The sequence below is a fragment of the Aedes aegypti genome, unplaced genomic scaffold, assembly GCF_002204515.2.
Source record: "Aedes aegypti strain LVP_AGWG unplaced genomic scaffold, AaegL5.0 Primary Assembly AGWG_AaegL5_hic_scaff_1244_PBJ_arrow, whole genome shotgun sequence".
NCBI classification, from domain to species: Eukaryota; Metazoa; Arthropoda; class Insecta; order Diptera; family Culicidae; genus Aedes; species Aedes aegypti.
This window is the reverse complement of record NW_018734671.1, coordinates 1-12,499: the sequence shown is the minus strand read 5'-3', so window position 1 is coordinate 12,499 and position 12,499 is coordinate 1.

The following is a 12,499-nucleotide window of genomic DNA, read 5'->3' as shown; positions in this document are numbered from 1 at the left end:
TAAGTCTGGATCGCGATTGTTCATTTATTATAGTGGAGTGCGTCAAAGCGATAAGATCGTTATTAGTCGGAGTGATTTTGAAAGTGTTTGAGTTTAACTTAAATCTAATTGTGACTTTGTATTTTGGTTTAAACTAAACTCGAAGTAAGTTTCGGGAGTTTTAGATTTACTTAATGTATTAATTTCAGTTTATGTGTCTTTTATGTTCATCGTTTAGAATTTTGAATTTGTCGAGTCGAATTGTAATATTTTGAAAAAGTGCCTGAGATATTGTGAGATTTGGTGAATAAGAATTCAGGTAAGCCTAACTTGATTATTTAGTGAGCAAATTAAGTGAGAATCCGCGTTGAATAGGCCCTCCTTGTCCAATCAACGTGGGCGGCTAATCTGGGCTAGCACAAATCGGAAGCCCTCCCTCGGATACGGCTGGGACTACAATCGGCCGCCACCAAGAGGCTGTAAGTTCCCGAGAACGGCACCGGTCCCTGAAATTGCTGTGCAACATCGGCTACCAACGCTCGTGTGACATTTCGCTTGCCAATAAGTCGTCCGGCGTGAGCACCGTTCCAAAGCTCTTGACTCCACTACAAGGGGACGCCTTTACCCCTTATGCGACGCCGACGCGCGAATCACATGTTGGCTTTACCGGTCGATGGAGTAAGTTTGACCCACAGCTATTGGAAGTTTTGCAATTGGTAAACCGCATGGGACAACCGACGAGGGATTGTCGCCGAGAAGAAAAGGTCAGATCTGACAATAGAAAATAAGAACTTGCTCAAACATAAATTCAAAATTGAATTAAATCGTGACGTCACAGTAGGGATTAGGCTTGTTTGAATTTGAATAAATTAAATAAACGTTAAATCTAAGGCAATTTGAACTCGATAAATTTGAATTATAATTTAGTAGACTAACTTCGGATTTTATGTTGATTTTTTTTTAATAAACTTACTTCTAGATTAGTTAGATTACTCCACTAGTTTTATTACGTCACGAATTGGTATTTGGCTATCAATCAGAATTGCCAGTGTCGTTGTTGTATATTTAGAACGTCAAAATATCATAGGTCCGGTCTGTCTAAACACCAACCATATCGTCCTCTGCAACCAATAATAGGCCAGGAGAAGTGGATGAACTTGTCATTCATTTTTCTGTCAAATCTCATACAAAATCTACTTTTTCTCTGACAGAAATTCACTCTAGGTGAACCACTTCCCCTGGCCTATGGACCTGTGCATGAGTTCACGAATTTGACGTTTGAGCGGTGCCGAATTCATTCGTTGCCATGGTCACGTAAATAACACGGCACCGCTCAAACGTCAAATAGTGAACTCATGCATCGGTCCATGGACCTATGCACGGGTTCACTATTTGACGTTTTAGCGGTGCCGTGTTATTTATGGGACCATAGGCCAGGAGAAGTGGATGAACTTGTCATTCATTTTTCTGTCAAATCTCATACAAAATCTACTTTTTCTCTGTAACGTCATTTAGAACCCTATTCGTAGTTTTCGTTCTCATTGATAAAATTTGTTTGTATTTGTTATGTATACTAGAGTTCGTCGTGAATGTCGCAAACTGACAGCATAACTTCAAGTTTAGTCTGAACACCAACCAAACAAGACGCCACCTATGCACATTAAAAAGAACTAAAGAAATATTTCGTAAATTCAAATCTATTGCGTCTTAGAGAATTGACCAGAATTTCTCTCGTCGCTCCTACTAAATTGCGCCGATGGGCTAATATGAAAATTCCCAAATTAGCCAATTAAAAGAAAACAAAAGATAGTACAACCATTGTACGCATTCGGGTGGAAATTGCGTTCTTCTAAATTAGCTCAACCCTTTTTTAAGTCTGGATCGCGATTGTTCATTTATTATAGTGGAGTGCGTCAAAGCGATAAGATCGTTATTAGTCGGAGTGATTTTGAAAGTGTTTGAGTTTAACTTAAATCTAATTGTGACTTTGTATTTTGGTTTAAACTAAACTCGAAGTAAGTTTCGGGAGTTTTAGATTTACTTAATGTATTAATTTCAGTTTATGTGTCTTTTATGTTCATCGTTTAGAATTTTGAATTTGTCGAGTCGAATTGTAATATTTTGAAAAAGTGCCTGAGATATTGTGAGATTTGGTGAATAAGAATTCAGGTAAGCCTAACTTGATTATTTAGTGAGCAAATTAAGTGAGAATCCGCGTTGAATAGGCCCTCCTTGCCCAATCAACGTGGGCGGCTAATCTGGGCTAGCACAAATCGGAAGCCCTCCCTCGGATACGGCTGGGACTACAATCGGCCGCCACCAAGAGGCTGTAAGTTCCCGAGAACGGCACCGGTCCCTGAAATTGCTGTGCAACATCGGCTACCAACGCTCGTGTGACATTTCGCTTGCCAATAAGTCGTCCGGCGTGAGCACCGTTCCAAAGCTCTTGACTCCACTACAAGGGGACGCCTTTACCCCTTATGCGACGCCGACGCGCGAATCACATGTTGGCTTTACCGGTCGATGGAGTAAGTTTGACCCACAGCTATTGGAAGTTTTGCAATTGGTAAACCGCATGGGACAACCGACGAGGGATTGTCGCCGAGAAGAAAAGGTCAGATCTGACAATAGAAAATAAGAATTTGCTCAAACATAAATTCAAAATTGAATTAAATCGTGACGTCACAGTAGGGATTAGGCTTGTTTGAATTTGAATAAATTAAATAAACGTTAAATCTAAGGCAATTTGAACTCGATAAATTTGAATTATAATGTAGTAGACTAACTTCGGATTTTATGTTGATTTTTTTTTAATAAACTTACTTCTAGATTAGTTAGATTACTCCACTAGTTTTATTACGTCACGAATTGGTATTTGGCTATCAATCAGAATTGCCAGTGTCGTTGTTGTATATTTAGAACGTCAAAATATCATAGGTCCGGTCTGTCTAAACACCAACCATATCGTCCTCTGCAACCAATAATAGGCCAGGAGAAGTGGATGAACTTGTCATTCATTTTTCTGTCAAATCTCATACAAAATCTACTTTTTCTCTGACAGAAATTCACTCTAGGTGAACCACTTCCCCTGGCCTATGGACCTGTGCATGAGTTCACGAATTTGACGTTTGAGCGGTGCCGAATTCATTCGTTGCCATGGTCACGTAAATAACACGGCACCGCTCAAACGTCAAATAGTGAACTCATGCATCGGTCCATGGACCTATGCACGGGTTCACTATTTGACGTTTTAGCGGTGCCGTGTTATTTATGGGACCATAGGCCAGGAGAAGTGGATGAACTTGTCATTCATTTTTCTGTCAAATCTCTACAAAATCTACTTTTTCTCTGTAACGTCATTTAGAACCCTATTCGTAGTTTTCGTTCTCATTGATAAAATTTGTTTGTATTTGTTATGTATACTAGAGTTCGTCGTGAATGTCGCAAACTGACAGCATAACTTCAAGTTTAGTCTGAACACCAACCAAACAAGACGCCACCTATGCACATTAAAAAGAACTAAAGAAATATTTCGTAAATTCAAATCTATTGCGTCTTAGAGAATTGACCAGAATTTCTCTCGTCGCTCCTACTAAATTGCGCCGATGGGCTAATATGAAAATTCCCAAATTAGCCAATTAAAAGAAAACAAAAGATAGTACAACCATTGTACGCATTCGGGTGGAAATTGCGTTCTTCTAAATTAGCTCAACCCTTTTTTAAGTCTGGATCGCGATTGTTCATTTATTATAGTGGAGTGCGTCAAAGCGATAAGATCGTTATTAGTCGGAGTGATTTTGAAAGTGTTTGAGTTTAACTTAAATCTAATTGTGACTTTGTATTTTGGTTTAAACTAAACTCGAAGTAAGTTTCGGGAGTTTTAGATTTACTTAATGTATTAATTTCAGTTTATGTGTCTTTTATGTTCATCGTTTAGAATTTTGAATTTGTCGAGTCGAATTGTAATATTTTGAAAAAGTGCCTGAGATATTGTGAGATTTGGTGAATAAGAATTCAGGTAAGCCTAACTTGATTATTTAGTGAGCAAATTAAGTGAGAATCCGCGTTGAATAGGCCCTCCTTGTCCAATCAACGTGGGCGGCTAATCTGGGCTAGCACAAATCGGAAGCCCTCCCTCGGATACGGCTGGGACTACAATCGGCCGCCACCAAGAGGCTGTAAGTTCCCGAGAACGGCACCGGTCCCTGAAATTGCTGTGCAACATCGGCTACCAACGCTCGTGTGACATTTCGCTTGCCAATAAGTCGTCCGGCGTGAGCACCGTTCCAAAGCTCTTGACTCCACTACAAGGGGACGCCTTTACCCCTTAGGCCGAGGCCATAGTAACGCGTCCGCGTCCGCGAACGCGATGCGATCAAAGGATTTCCTGTTGTTGATATTCTGCTTTGCGGGCTCGCACACGCGCACGCATCGCTCGACGCGTTTACTATGGCAGCGCCCTTATGCGACGCCGACGCGCGAATCACATGTTGGCTTTACCGGTCGATGGAGTAAGTTTGACCCACAGCTATTGGAAGTTTTGCAATTGGTAAACCGCATGGGACAACCGACGAGGGATTGTCGCCGAGAAGAAAAGGTCAGATCTGACAATAGAAAATAAGAACTTGCTCAAACATAAATTCAAAATTGAATTAAATCGTGACGTCACAGTAGGGATTAGGCTTGTTTGAATTTGAATAAATTAAATAAACGTTAAATCTAAGGCAATTTGAACTCGATAAATTTGAATTATAATTTAGTAGACTAACTTCGGATTTTATGTTGATTTTTTTTTAATAAACTTACTTCTAGATTAGTTAGATTACTCCACTAGTTTTATTACGTCACGAATTGGTATTTGGCTAGATTTAAGATTGGTGTTTGGGTTCTTTTAGTGAATAAGCATTTCCCCCATTGGTTAATTTTGGATTTATTTTTCGGTTTCGGTATTTTTTATGATTTGGAATTGGTTCTGGTTAGTTTTTGGAGACGTTTGGGTTGTTTTAGTGCGACATCGGTTCTCATTTACTAGGTGACCTGCCCTGAGAGGGTAGTTTCATGCCGGGTACTTAGAAAGAGCTAACGGTCCTTCTTATTGGAAGGTGGCGCGTAAGCCGTTTGCTTAGCGTAACAGAACGGAACGTTACATTTTGGCGCCCAACGTGGGGCCTGGCTTTTTAAGCTTGGCATTGCTGATTAATAATTTGAAAGTTGGCAATTGGAAAATTGACTAGAATCTTTATAAAATTGATTAAATATTCGATCTGAATTGAAATTAGGATAACAGATTTTGAATTTTGATTGCAAATGCAATCGGCTATCGGTTTAGAATAATAAATTATTGAATTTCGGTTCGTTTGAAGTCGGTTAGTTTAACATCGGTTTAAATTCGGTAATTTTTCGGTGAAATTTTGTTGTTTTTTCTCGATAATTGCTTATAAAGTAGAACATTCGTACAACTGTCATTCATTTCGAATTTGTTTGATTATAAAGTTAATTTAAACTAAGATTTTCTTCTAAATTGAATTCAATAATAGTGAATTGAAGTAATTGTTTGGTGTGGAAAGGAAATTCTTCAAAATGGAGAATTACTATATGAATGCGGATGATTTAAATGACGAAGAAGTGGCCTATGAGCTGAAATTGCGGAATTCGGCCATCGGTTGCAGCACAGATAATCGTCGTGTCCTTCGCTATTTGATTCGTCGTGAGGAAACCCAGGAGTTTCCAACGTCGAACACCATCAACGACGAATACGTAACCGTTGCTGCAGCTGTGAAGCAGATTGAAGATTCTCTGCTGGCTGGCAGACCGATTGGGTGTCGATCTAGGCTGATTCACCAGTATCGGCGTCTTCGTAGATGCCACGCGACTACAGCGTCTGGAGAGCAGACTCGTCTGGCGCTGATGAAATTTGTTTTTGGATTAGCAGGACGTTATTTTCAGCTCGATTTGAATCGGCTAGGAGCTGTTTCGAATGCCGGAGTTTCTTCGGAGCCTACCGGAGTAGTCTCGCCTCCGAATCAGAGTGTGGGTGGTCAGATGCGGCTTGCTACACCCCCGATGGTTAATCCAGAGATGCAACCTTCAGCTGAAGGAGCTGTTGGCGGCGAAACTCGCAACGACGCGGTTGAAGATCCACTCCAGATGTCAGAGAATGTTTTGAATCCGTTCATTGTCGAAAATCGCCATTCATTGGACAGCCGTTTCCCAGCCCCAGGGAATCTGCAGAGTGAAATGCAGCAAGCTTCGCTCGGTAGAATGTCCGCTGAAGGAAATCCTCTGCCTTTTCGTAATGTTCGATTCCGTCCCGGAGAAGATTTGTCATGCTTGAATCCTCCTAGACAGAATTTGTCATCGGTTGACCCAGAAGCCTCTGGAGGTAGTGTTCCTCAGCCCCTTAATGTGATTGGCTTTAATGAAGAAAGGAACTCTGTTGCAGGAACCGTTCCGAAACCTTCTCGTGGATCACGAACTGATTTTTGGTCAATGGGACCTCCGATATCCCAAGGGGAACCATCTTCCAACCCACAAGAGGGCCAACATCGTCCGTGGTTAGATGAAAGAGTTGGCCAACCCTCTAATGCTGGAAATTCAGTGCCAGAGCCACGAGAAACCGTTTCTGCTCAACCTGCAAATACAAACGCGAATCAGCAACCGAATCTTAGGGAGTACGTACATATTTCTGAAATAGAAAATTACGTACAATCATGCGTGAGAACTTTGCTGAATGAACGATCAGATCGTCCATTGGTGGGTGAGACTGTTGTAAATAACGTGAGGGAACAGTTTGCTAATTTTGGAATAACATCTACAGGCGAACGTAACGAAAGTGTGCCGAGATTATCGCCACCATTACAGTTACAGAACGCCCCAGGACCTCAATCCTCGAGTAACAATATTCCGTTTACTCCTTTGCTAGGAATCGGCACAGAAGGAAATTCAATGCCATTCCAGTCTCAGCTTAACTCGACTCAGATGCCTCAATTTGCAGGGAATACCCAGAGTCCGATACAATTTCCGGCCTCGTTGTCTTCAGGAAATAACGGTACATTAGGACAGCGAAGATTGCCACACCAGACCTGCAATATTATTGAAAAGTGGCCTAAGTTTGCAGGAGACTCAAATCCGGTCCCGGTGATCGACTTTTTGAGACAGATTGATCTCCTTTGTCGTTCGTACCAAGTGAGCAAGGAAGAATTGCGAACACACGCTCACCTCCTGTTCCGAGATGATGCGTACGTTTGGTATACAGCTTATGAACCCAAGTTTAACTCGTGGGATACCTTGCTGTACTACTTGCAAATGAGGTACGACAATCCAAATCGCGACAGGTTCGTAAAGGAAGAAATGCGCAATAGGAAACAACGCCCTAATGAACTATTTAGCGCTTTCCTTACCGATATAGATACCATGGCACAGCGCTTGATCAAACCATTGACAGAAGGAGAAAAATTTGAGCTCATTATTGAAAATATGAAACTTTCTTACAAAAGAAGACTTGCTTTGGAAAAGATTTACTCCGTTGAACACTTGGCTCAGCTTTGCTACAAATTCGATACCTTGGAAGGGACTTTGTATGGCCAACGTGTCCAAACAAAACCTCATCTGGTAAACGAAGTTCTTCTTGAGGAAGAGGACGAGTTTGTGGTTCAAGCTGATGATGAAGAAGAAATAGCTGTTCTCCAAGCGGAGAAAGTAAATTCAAACAAAGCTCGTCTATCTCCAGCTGATAATGCTCGAAGCTCTTTCAACAATGGCCAACGACAACCTTTGTGCTGGAATTGTAGGAAGGTTGGTCATATTTGGAAGGAGTGTGACCGCCAGAAGACAATTTTTTGCCATGTTTGCGGGCATCCGGACACTACGGCTTTCCGGTGTCCTCAACAGCACAATATTCGAATATTATCTGAGGTGAAATCAAAAAACGATTAGGTAAAGAGAGATATGGGGACCCCTCTCTGAACCTTAACGATCAAGAGGTCTCCAATCGTAGGTTCGAATACTTCAATACCACGTATACTATCCATACTCAGTTCAATCGTTGTCCCACAATTATAGTTAATGTTTTGGGCATAGAAGTTGAAGGTCTTATTGACACTGGAGCTAGTGTGACAATCATGAGCTCGCAGAAATTAATAGACCGTCTCGAACTTAAGATTCTGCCTAGTCGTCTTAAGGTTTCGACAGCTGATCGAACTTCATATAGCTGCCTGGGGTATGTCAATATTCCGTTCGAGTTTCAGAAAATCACCAAGATTATTCCTACCGTTATCGTACCGGAAGTTTGCAAAACCTTGATTCTCGGAATCGATTTCCTGAAAGCATTCAACTTTCAGTTAACGATTAACCCGAATCAAAGGCCAATGATTGCAGATCCGTCAGAGAATCATACCTTATTACTGGCAGAAAGTTATTTTAGTGAAGATGAAGGCAAAGTTTGTTTTCATTTAGTCCCTGATCTTGACACCAATCAATCTCTAGATCCGAAGGAAGACGATGATTCATTAGAGATGCCAACCGTAGAACTGCCATCCAATCCTATAACAACCTCGAACGATATTGTTACGGAACATAAATTGAGCACTGAGCAGAGAGAACTTTTATTTAGGGCTATCCAGGAACTTCCAGCAACACGTGAAGGTCACTTAGGACGCACTAATCTCATAAAACATTCGATAGATTTGATTGTAGGCGCGACCCCCAAGAAAATACCACTTTATAAGTGGTCACCGACTGTAGAAAAGGTGATCGATGAAGAAATGGAGCGATTACGTAGGCTTGACGTAATTGAAGAATGTCTGACCTCCACAGACTTCTTAAATCCGTTATTGCCTATTAGGAAACCCAACGGAAAGTGGAGAATATGTCTGGACTCGCGACGATTGAATTCTGTCACGAAGAAAGATGAGTTTCCCATACCAAACATGTCTCAGATCTTGCATCGTATCAGTAAAGCTCGATACTTCTCAGTCATCGATTTGACCGAGTCGTATTATCAAGTTGAGCTGGACGAAAATGCCAAAAATAAAACTGCCTTTAGGACCAACAAAGGCCTCTTCAGGTTCAAGGTTATGCCTTTTGGCTTAATCAACGCCCCAGCGACGATGTCTAGGCTCATGACCCAAGTTATTGGCCAGGATTTGGAGCCATTCGTGTATGTATACTTGGATGACATCATCATAGCAGCTGAGACTTTTGAAGAACATGTACGACTCATAAAATGTGTTGCCGAAAGGTTACGAAACGCGGGTTTGACCATTAACCTTACAAAATCCAAATTCTGTCAAACCAGCATACGATATTTGGGGTACGTCATCTCTGAAGCCGGATTATCGACGGATGTTGCAAAGGTACAACCAATCCTCGATTATCCTGCGCCTAGGTCGGTTAAAGAAGTACGTCGTCTACTAGGTCTGGCTGGTTTCTATCAGAAATTTATCAGCAAATATTCTGAAATCACGACTCCATTGACCAACTTGTTAAAGAAGGGACGTAAAAAGTTTGAATGGACTGCTGAAGCGGATGAAGCTCTCAACAAGCTGAAAGAAGCGTTGGTATCTGCTCCTGCGTTAGCAAATCCAGACTTCTCAGAGCAATTCATCATCGAAACTGATAGTTCCGACCTTGCGGTTGGTGCAGTTTTGGTGCAATTGCAGAAAGGTGAGAGGAAATGCATTGCTTACTTTTCCAAAAAAGTTATCCAGCACACAACGTCGGTACAGTGCAACCGAAAGGGAATGCCTGGCCGTACTATTAAGTATTGAGCACTTCCGACATTTTGTCGAAGGGAGTCGCTTTATTGTGCAAACAGATGCAATGAGTCTTACTTTTCTCCAGACCATGTCTATTGAGTCTCGGAGTCCGCGTATCGCTCGGTGGGCTTTGAAGTTTATCAAAGTATGACATTGAGCTGCGATATAAAAAGGGCTGCGAGAACATCCCAGCTGACTTGCCTCAGTAGAAGCATCTAATACGGTGGACATTCATCTGTCAAGATTCCATATATTGATGGACTCAAGTATCAGATTGAGCATAATCCACACGAAATATCCCGACTTTAAAGTAGTCAACGGAACGTCTTTAAGTTTATTACGAATTCGACTTTGATGGAAGACGCCTGCGCATAGATGGACCAGCAAAGTAGTTCCAGGACCTGATCGAAGAGAAATGTATTAAAAATGTTCAGCTGTGAAGGCCCATCTTCGGTTTCCTGAAACCTCGAACCAAGACTTCGTGGAACGCTATTAATAGGCCAAGAATGGCTATGCCGACATTAAACCGGTACTGTCTTCAGGTATGCGAAGTGTAGGTAAGGAGTCAAAAGTTCGCCAACCAAGAACGTTCAACCGCCCAATGTGGTAACCCAAGTGTGTTCAAACGACCTTGGGCGATGAATCTCCATAGATTTTCTTGGCCAACCCCGTCACGCAAAGGAAATGTGTGGATTCTGGTCATTTGCGATTTCTTTTCGAAATTCGTTTTGGCACAGTGTATGAAGACAGCCACTGCTCCTGCGGTATGTACTGTAATGGAGAATCTAGTCTTCAATCTCTTCGGTGCACCGTCAATTTGTATAACCGACAACGCTAAGGTTTTCGTTTCGGACCCCTTTAAGAAGTTGTTGAAGGAGTACGGAGTTACTCAATGGAATCTAGCTGTTTATCACCCGGCTCCTAATCCAGCCGAAAGAGTTAATCGAGTGATAGTCACTGCAATCCGCTGTGCTTTGAACAAACAAGCCGATCATAAAAACTGGGATGATTCGGTGCAAACGATAGCTCGTGCCATTCGGACTAGTGTGCATGAAAGCACTGGACATACACCCTATTTCGTGAACTTCGGACGTGACATGATCAGTCACGGCCAAGAATACGAAAATCTTCAAGAACTCGGGGATGGACAGGACTACGATGCCACAAAACGAAAAGAAGAGCTTACGAAACTCTACGAACTAGTTCGCTCTAATCTCTATAAGGCCTACCAGAAGTATTCGCGACCTTACAATCTTCGATCGAACCAAAAACATACGTTCAAGAAAGGCGACATCGTATATAAACGTAATGTTCACCTTTCTGACAAAAGTGCCAATTTTGTGGGCAAATTTGGATCGAAATTCACTAAGGCACGAATTAAGGGAGTGCTCGGTACCAACACTTACATCCTTGAATCGGAGGATGGACACCGTATACCCGGCACTTTCCACGGTTCGTTCCTTAAACGAGCATAATAAGGTCAAGCTATGACTGCACTACGGTCGCGTAGGGCATACACCATTAAAAATAACAAAAATACACTTATGTGGTGCAACGTTAGTCCGATCCGAGATGTCCTCGTGTTTCCTCGATCGTTGACAAAATCTTGAGCTAATGTTACCGAATAAAACCCAGCTATGACTGTGTCCTTAAATCGGAGGCCCAGCAACAATCCTTTCCACTAAAATACTCCTGGAGGTGCTACGGAGCTCCAACGTTCGAGATGTCACATCAGCTGTTTCCTCACGTTGTCGAGAAATGATTTCGCTCAGTATAGTGCTCTGATGCAGCTATTATCATTGATAGCTAACATAGAATGAGCAGAATTTCTGTTGGGAAATTCCCACATCCAACTTCGATCGTGCGTTATGATGCAGGAGAAGCGTTGGGGCAGCAGGGACGACAGTCCAGGGGCTTAACGGACCCCCCCCCCAGGACCTCTGCGAGTTGGGGAGTTGCCCAGGATGTGGTGAAGTTCGCAGTGGGCTCTGATGAACCTTCATAAAAACCACAAAAATCCGAATGCAACTCTGTCACAGCGACCGGTGCCGCTTAAAGTACCCTAGCCCAAACTAACAGGAGTGCCAACCGGCACATCAGGATTGATACCAGTGAGATCCTGATTATGGCATACTGGTCGCGATACAAACGGACAAGGCATGAAATTACGAGTAGGAGTGCTTCGAGCACATTGGGACCAACGCCAGTACGGCCCCAATTATGTATACTGGCAGCGCACGACAAAGGACAAGTAACGGTATATGTACTGGATAATATGCTTTGAGGCTGACAGCGGCGACATTCTACTCCCTTAGTAGTGTCGGGTGACACTGTTCCCGAAACGGCGAGTGGGTTAATGGCGCAGGCTGCCCCCGTCCCGTAAAACCGTGGCAGGCCTTAGAGTACGTTCCAAATCCGTCGCCTGGTTGTTCCAACTGGGCGGGAGTAGGCTCAGATGCCATTACCTGACCTGCGCCGATCCGGCTCTGAACATAGTACCCCATAAAGGACTATGTCAACCCTAGCATGGCCTCCCTGCTTGCATAGATAACCATGGGATTATAAAGGCGACTATTCCAGCGGAGATGGATAGCGGCTCTTAGGGGGACCCATAAGAGATGATCAACCAAAACAAACAACTAGCGGAATGTGAAGGAGAGGCTTCTGGACCTATCAGTAACCGGCTAAGGTTCCCGCCAAGGAAGGAGGCGACCAACTTTATTGAAAACAGTGTGGGCAAAAGCCTAGATACTGTGACTACGGCA